The sequence below is a fragment of the Nothobranchius furzeri genome, unplaced genomic scaffold, assembly GCF_043380555.1.
Source record: "Nothobranchius furzeri strain GRZ-AD unplaced genomic scaffold, NfurGRZ-RIMD1 Scf119, whole genome shotgun sequence".
In the NCBI taxonomy this organism is placed as follows: Eukaryota; Metazoa; Chordata; class Actinopteri; order Cyprinodontiformes; family Nothobranchiidae; genus Nothobranchius; species Nothobranchius furzeri.
In genome coordinates this window covers 1-7,500 of record NW_027223135.1, presented here as the reverse complement: position 1 = coordinate 7,500, position 7,500 = coordinate 1, and positions in this window count along the sequence as shown.

Genomic DNA, 7,500 nt, shown 5'->3' with positions numbered 1-7,500 from the left:
GCCCCCTGGAGGTCTAAAGGATGACCAGTAGTTGTGGTTCTCGCCCCGGGACTTGGGTCAGAGTATAGCCCAAGTGGAGCACTTGTGTCGGCCTAGGGAGGCTGTGCCGGGCCCCCTGGAGGTCTAAAGGATGACCATGAGGTCAAAAGGATGACCAGTAGTTGTGGTTCTCGCCCCGGGACTTGGGTCAGAGTATAGCCCAAGTGGAGCACTTGTGTCGGACTAGGGAGGCTGTGCCGTGCCCCCTGGAGGTCTAAAGGATGACCAGTAGTTGTGGTTCTCGCCCCGGGACTTGGGTCAGAGTATAGCCCAAGTGGAGCACTTGTGTCGGACTAGGGAGGCTGTGCCGTGCCCCCTGGAGGTCTAAAGGATGACCAGTAGTTGTGGTTCTCGCCCCGGGACTTGGGTCATAGTATAGCCCAAGTGGAGCACTTGGGTCGGACTAGGGAGGCTGTGTCGTGCCCCCTGGAGGTCTAAAGGATGACCAGTAGTTGTGGTTCTCGCCCCGGGACTTGGGTCAGAGAATAGCCCAAGTGGGACACTTGTGTCGGACTAGGGAGGCTCTGCCGTGCCCCCTGGAGGTCTAAAGGATGACCAGTAGTTGTGGTTCTCGCCCCGGGACTTGGGTCAGAGTATAGCCCAAGTGGAGCACTTGTGTCGGACTAGGGAGGCTGTGCCGTGCCCCCTGGAGGTCTAAAGGATGACCATTAGTTGTGGTTCTCGCCCCGGGACTTGGGTCAGAGTACAGCCCAAGTGGAGCACTTGCGTCGGACTAGGGAGGCTGTGCCGGGCCCCCTGGAGGTCTAAAGGATGACCAGTAGTTGTGGTTCTCGCCCCGGGCCGTGGGTCTGAGTATGGCCCAAGTGGGACACTTGTGTCGGACTAGGGAGGCTCTGCCGTGCCCCCTTGAGGTCTAAAGGATGACCAGTAGTTGTGGTTCTCGCCCCGGGACTTGGGTCATAGTATAGCCCAAGTGGGACACTTGTGTCGGACTAGGGAGGCTCTGCCGTGCCCCCTTGAGGTCTAAAGGATGACCATGAGGTCAAAAGGATGACCAGTAGTTGTGGTTCTCGCCCCGGGACTTGGGTCAGAGTATGGCCCAAGTGGTGCACTTGTGTCGGTCTAGGGAGGCTGTGCCGGTCCCCCTGGAGGTCTAAAGGATGACCAGTAGTTGTGGTTCTCGCCCCGGGACTTGGGTCAGAGTATAGCCCAAGTGGAGCACTTGTGTCGGACTAGGGAGGCTGTGCCGGGCCCCCTGGAGGTCTAAAGGATGACCAGTAGTTGTGGTTCTCACCCCGGGTCGTGGGTCCGAGTCTGGCCCGAGTAGAGCACTTTGGTCGGCTACCGGGGGGTGTGCCGTGCCCCCTGGAGGTCTAAAGGATGACCAGTAGTTGTGGTTCTCGCCCCGGGACTTGGGTCAGAGTATAGCCCAAGTGGAGCACTTGTGTCGGCCTAGGGAGGCTGTGCCGGGCCCCCTGGAGATCTAAAGGATGACCATGAGGTCAAAAGGATGACCAGTAGTTGTGGTTCTCGCCCCGGGACTTGGGTCAGAGTATAGCCCAAGTGGAGCACTTGTGTCGGCCTAGGGAGGCTGTGCCGGGCCCCCTGGAGGTCTAAAGGATGACCAGTAGTTGTGGTTCTCGCACCGGGACTTGGGTCAGAGTACAGCCCAAGTGGAGCACTTGTGTCGGTCTAGGGAGGCTGTGCCGGGCCCCCTGGAGGTCTAAAGGATGACCAGTAGTTGTGGTTCTCGCCCCGGGCCGTGGGTCTGAGTATGGCCCAAGTGGGGCACTTGCGTCGGACTGGGGAGGCTCTGCCGCGCCCCCTGGAGGTCAAAAGGATGACCAGTAGTTGTGGTTCTCACCCCGGGTCGTGGGTCCGAGTCTGGCCCGAGTAGAGCACTTTGGTCGGCTACCGGGGGGTGTGCCGTGCCCCCTGGAGCCATGGGAGTGAGCTCCAGCAGACTGGTATTTTTCGGAGAACCAGGCCCACACTCCTCAGACTTTGTGCCCAGGGACAGGCCACCAAAATCGGCCGCGGCTCGTGCACTTTGCCCCTGCGTTTCTCCCAGAACCAGAGCCGGAAAAATCCCAAAATTGATGCCCAGAGATAGTCGACTCTGCCTGGAATAGATTGCCACCCAAACCCGCCAACTCACGCTGGTTTTCCGATGGCCTCACCTACTAACCCGAGCATGGTCATCGCTCGCACCTTCCAAAACCTCCAGGGGCGCAGGCACTTTTCATTTACTGGCCATAAGGCCGACCGCCTTAAGCGTTAAGCGATAAGCGAAAGGCTTAGTTTGGACTTAGTTTTTGGAGCGACGAGGTCGCCGTTTTGTCAATTCTGAACCGATTTTCACGCGGTTTTCGACTGCCTGCGCCTGGGGAGCCGCCCAGAAGCCCCAGGCAGTGTTCTGGGTGGACTTCCGGACCGGTCCGGACCCGGTACCGGCCGGGGGAACCGCACCACGCCTCTCGGGCGTTTCTACACCGATTTTCGCGGGGTTTTCGACTGCATAGACGGGGCCACCTGCTGCAGGGCCCGAGGGAGGGCCTTACTGAGCTGGGTCCGACGCAGGGCCCGGTTCCTGGAGCCCGCTGGGGGGGGGGGGGGGTTCTCTAAGGCTCACGGCGGGCTGCTGAGGGGCCGGATCGGATGCAGACAGGCGCTCCTCTGCCCAGGTCTTTGCTCCCCTGCCCCACTAGGAATGGAAGACACACTGCCAACAGCTTCTGGAGGGTGATGGGCCCTGCTGCAGACCAGGTCCGACCCAGGTTTCAGCTATCCCACCCCGCAGGGACTTAAAGACACACTGCCATCAGCTTCTGGAGGCTGCTGAGCTCTACTATAGAGCAGGTCCGACCCAGGTTTCAGCTCCTGCAGCCCACTAGGACTTAAACACACACTGCCATCAGCGTCTGGATGGTGATGGGCCCTGCTGCAGACCAGGTCCGACCCAGGTTTCAGCTATCCCACCCCGCAGGGACTTAAAGACACACTGCCATCAGCTTCTGGAGGCTGCTGAGCTCTACTATAGAGCAGGTCCGACCCAGGTTTCAGCTCCTGCAGCCCACTAGGACTTAAACACACACTGCCATCAGCGTCTGGATGGTGATGGGCCCTGCTGCAGACCAGGTCCGACCCAGGTATCAGCTCCTGCACCCCGCAGGGAATTGAAGACACACTGCCATCAGCTTCTGGAGGCTGCTGAGCTCTGCTATAGACCAGGTCCGACCCAGGTTTCAGCTCCTGCACCCCGCAGGGAACTAAACACACACTGCCATCTGCAACTGGAGGCTGCTGAGCCCTGCTGCAGACCAGGTCCGACCCAGGTTATGGCTCTCCCACCCCCCTGGGACTTAAACACACACAGCCATCAGCTTCTGGATGGTGATGGGCCCTGCTGCAGACCAGGTCCGACCCAGGTTTCAGCTCCTCAACCCCGCAGGGACTTAAACCCACACCGCCATCAGCTTCTGGAGGGTGATGGGCCCTGCTGCGGGCCAGGTCCGACCCAGGTTTCAGCTCTCCCACCCCGCAGGGACTTAAACACACACAGCCATCAGCTTCTGGGGGCTGCTGAGCCCTGCTGCAGACCAGGTCCGACCCAGGTTTCAGCTCTCCCACCCCGCAGGGTCTTTAACACACACACTGCCATCAGCTGCTGGAGGCTGCTGAGCTCCGCTATAGACCAGGTCCGACCCAGGTTTCTGCTCCTGCACCCCGCAGGGAATGAAAGACACACTGCCATCAGCTTCTGGAGGCTGCTGAGCCCTGCTGCAGACCAGGTCCGACCCAGGTATCGGCTCTCCAACCAGGCAGAGACTTAAACACACACACACACACACACACTGCCATCAGCTTCTGGGGGCTGCTGAGCTCTGCTGTAGACCGGGTCCGACCCAGGTTTCTGCTCCTCCACCCCGCAGGGACTTAAACACACACTGCCACCAGCTTCTGGAGGGTGATGGGCCCTGCTTTAGACCAGGTCTGACCCGGGATATAGCTCTCCCACCCCGCAGGGACTTAAACACTCACTGCCATCAGCTGCTGGAGGCTGCCGAGCTCTGCTGCAGACCAGGTCCCACCCAGGTTTCTGCTCCTGCACCCCGCAGGGACTTAAACACACACTGCCACCAGCTTCTGGAGGGTGATGGGCCCTGCTGTGGACCAGGTCCGACCCGGATATCAGCTCTCCCACCAGGCAGGGACTTAAACACACACTGCAATCAGCTGCTGGAGGCTGCTGAGCTCTACTATAGACCAGGTCCGACCCAGGTTTCAGCTCTCCCACCAGGCAGTGACTTAAAGACACACTGCCATCAGCTGCTGGAGGCTGCTGAGCTCTTCTATAGACCAGGTCCGACCCAGGTTTCAGCTCTCACACCAGGCAGGGACTTAAACACACACTGCCATCAGCTGCTGGAGGCTGCTGAGCTCTGCTATAGACCAGGTCCGACCCAGGTTTCAGCTCTCCCACCAGGCAGGGACTTAAAGACACACTGCCATCAGCTGCTGGAGGCTGCCGAGCCCTGCTGCAGACCATGTCCGACCCAGGTTTCAGCTCTCCCACCAGGCAGGGACTTAGAGGCACGCTGCCATCAGCTTCTGGAGGCTGCTGAGCTCTGCCATAGACCAGGTCCGACCGAGGTTTCAGCTCTCCCACCCCGCAGGGACTTAAACACACACTGCCATCAGCTGCTGGAGGCTGCTGAGCTCTGCTATAGACCAGGTCCGACCCGGGATATAGCTCTCCCACCCCGCAGGGACTTAAACACACACTGCCATCAGCTGCTGGAGGCTGCTGAGCTCTTCTATAGACCAGGTCCGACCCAGGTTTCAGCTCTCCCACCCCGCAGGGACTTGAACACACACTGCCATCAGCTTCTGGAGGCTGCTGAGCTCTGCTATAGACCAGGTCCGACCCAGGTTTCTGCTCCTCCACCCCGCAGGGAATTAAAGACACACTGCCATCAGCTTCTGGATGGTGATGGGCCCTGCTGCAGACCAAGTCCGACCCGGGTTACAGCTCTCCCACCAGGCAGGGAATTAAACACACACTGCCATCAGCTGCTGGAGGCTGCTGAGCTCCGCTATAGACCAGGTCCGACCCGGGTTCCTGCTCCTGCACCCCGCAGGGACCAAAACACACACACTGCCATCAGCTTCTGGAGGCTGCTGAGCTCTTCTATAGACCAGGTCCGACCCAGGTTTCAGCTCTCCCACCAGGCAGGGACTTAAACACACACTGCCATCACCTTCTGCTGGCTGCTGAGCTCTGCTGCAGACCAGGTCCGACCCAGGTTTCAGCTCCTGCACCCCGCAGGGAACTAAACACACACTGCCGTCACCTTCTGCTGGCTGCTGAGCCCTGCTGCAGACCAGGTCCGACCCAGGTTTCAGCTCCTGCACCCCGCAGTGGATTAAAGACACACTGCCATCAGGTTCTGGAGGCTGCTGAGCTCTGCTGCAGACCAGGTCCGACCCAGGTTATGGCTCTCCCACCCCGCAGGGACTTAAACACACACCGCCGTCAGCTTCTGGATGGTGATGGGCCCTGCTGCAGACCAGGTCCGACCCACGTTTCAGCTCTCCCACCCCGCAGGGGATGAAACACACACTGCCATCAGCTTCTGGAGGCTGCTGAGCTCTGCTAAAGACCAGGTCCGACCCAGCTTTCAGCTCTCCCACCAGGCAGGGAGTTAAAGACACACTGTCATCGGCTTCTGGAGGGTGCTGAGCCCTGCTGCACACCAAGTCTGACCCAGGTTTCAGCTCATCCACCCCGCAGGGACCTAAACACACACTGCCATCAGCTTCTGAGTGGTAATGGGCCCTGCTGCAGACCAGGTCCGACCCAGGTTTCAGCTCCTCCACCCCGCCATCACCAGCTGGAGGCTGGCTGCTGCTCCTGCACCCTGCCATCAGCTGCTGGAGGCTTCTGTTCCTCCACCCCGCCATCAGCAGCTGGAGGCTGGCTGCTGGAGGCTGGCTGCTGCTCCTCCACCCCGCCATCACCAGCTGGAGGCTGGTTGCAGCTCCTGCACCCCGCCATCAGCTGCTGGAGGCTGCCTGCAGCCCCTGCACCCCGCCATCAGCTGCTGGAGGCTGGCTGCAGCTCCTGCACACCGCCATCAGCTGCTGGAGGCTGCCTGCAGCTCCTGCACCCCGCCATCAGCTGCTGGAGGCTGGCTGCTGCTCCTGCACCCCGCCAGCAGCTGCTGGAGGCTGGCTGCTGCTCCTCCACCCAACCATCAGCTGCTGGACGCTGGCTGCTGCTCCTGCACCCCGCCATCAGCTGCTGGAGGCTGGCTGCTGCTCCTCCACCACCCAACCATCAGCTGCTGGACGCTGGCTGCAGCTCCTCCACCCCGCCATCAGCTGCTGGTGGCTGGCTGCAGCTCCTTCACCCCGCCATCAGCTGCTGGTGGCTGGCTGCAGCTCCTTCACCCCGCCATCACCAGCTGGAGGCTGGCTGCTGCTCCTGCACCCCGCCATCAGCTGCTGGAGGCTGCCTGCAGCTCCTGCGCCCCGCCATCAGCTGCTGGAGGCTGGCTGCTGCTCCTGCACCCTGCCATCAGCTGTTCGAGGCTGGCTGCAGCTCCTCCACCCCACCATCACCAGCTGGAGGCTGGTTGCAGCTCCTGCACCCCGTCATCAGCAGCTGGAGGCTGCCTGCTGCTCCTGCACCCCGCCATCAGCTGCTGGAGGCTGCCTGCAGCTCCTGCACCCCGCCATCATTTGCTGGAGGCTGGCTGCAGCTCCTGCAACCCGCCATCAGCTGCTGGAGGCTGGCTGCTGCTCCTCCACCCCACCATGACCTGCTGGAGGCTGGCTGCAGCTCCTTCACACCGCCATCAGCTGATGGATGCTGGCTGAACGCTGGAGGCTGGCTGCTGCTCCCACACACCGCCATCAGCTCCTGGAGGCTGGCTGGCTGCTGGAGGCTGTCTGCTGCTGCTCCTCCACCCCGCCATCACCAGCTGGAGGCTGGCTGCTGGAGGCTGGCTGCAGCTCCTGCACCCCACCATCAGCTGCTGGAGGCTGGCTTCTGCTCCTCCACCCCGCCATCAGCTGCTGGGGGCTGGCTGCTGGAGGCTGGCTGCAGCTCCTCCACCCCGCCATCACCAGCTGGAGGCTGGTTGCAGCTCCTGCACCCCGCCATCAGCTGCTGGAGGCTGCCTGCTGCTCCTGCACCCCGCCATCAGCTGCTGGAGGCTGCCTGCACCTCCTGCACCCCGCCATCAGCTGCTGGAGGCTGGCTTCTGCTCCTCCACCCCGCCATCAGCTGATGGAGGCTGCCTGCTTCTCCACCCCGCCATCACTAGCTGGAGGCTGGCTGCTGGAGGCTGGCTGCAGCTCCTCCACCCCGCCATCAGCTGCTGGAGGCTGCCTGCAGCTCCTGCACCCCGCCATCAGCTGCTGGAGGCTGGCTGCTGCTCCTCCACCCAACCATCAGCTGCTGGACGCTGGCTGCAGCTCCTCCACCCCACCATC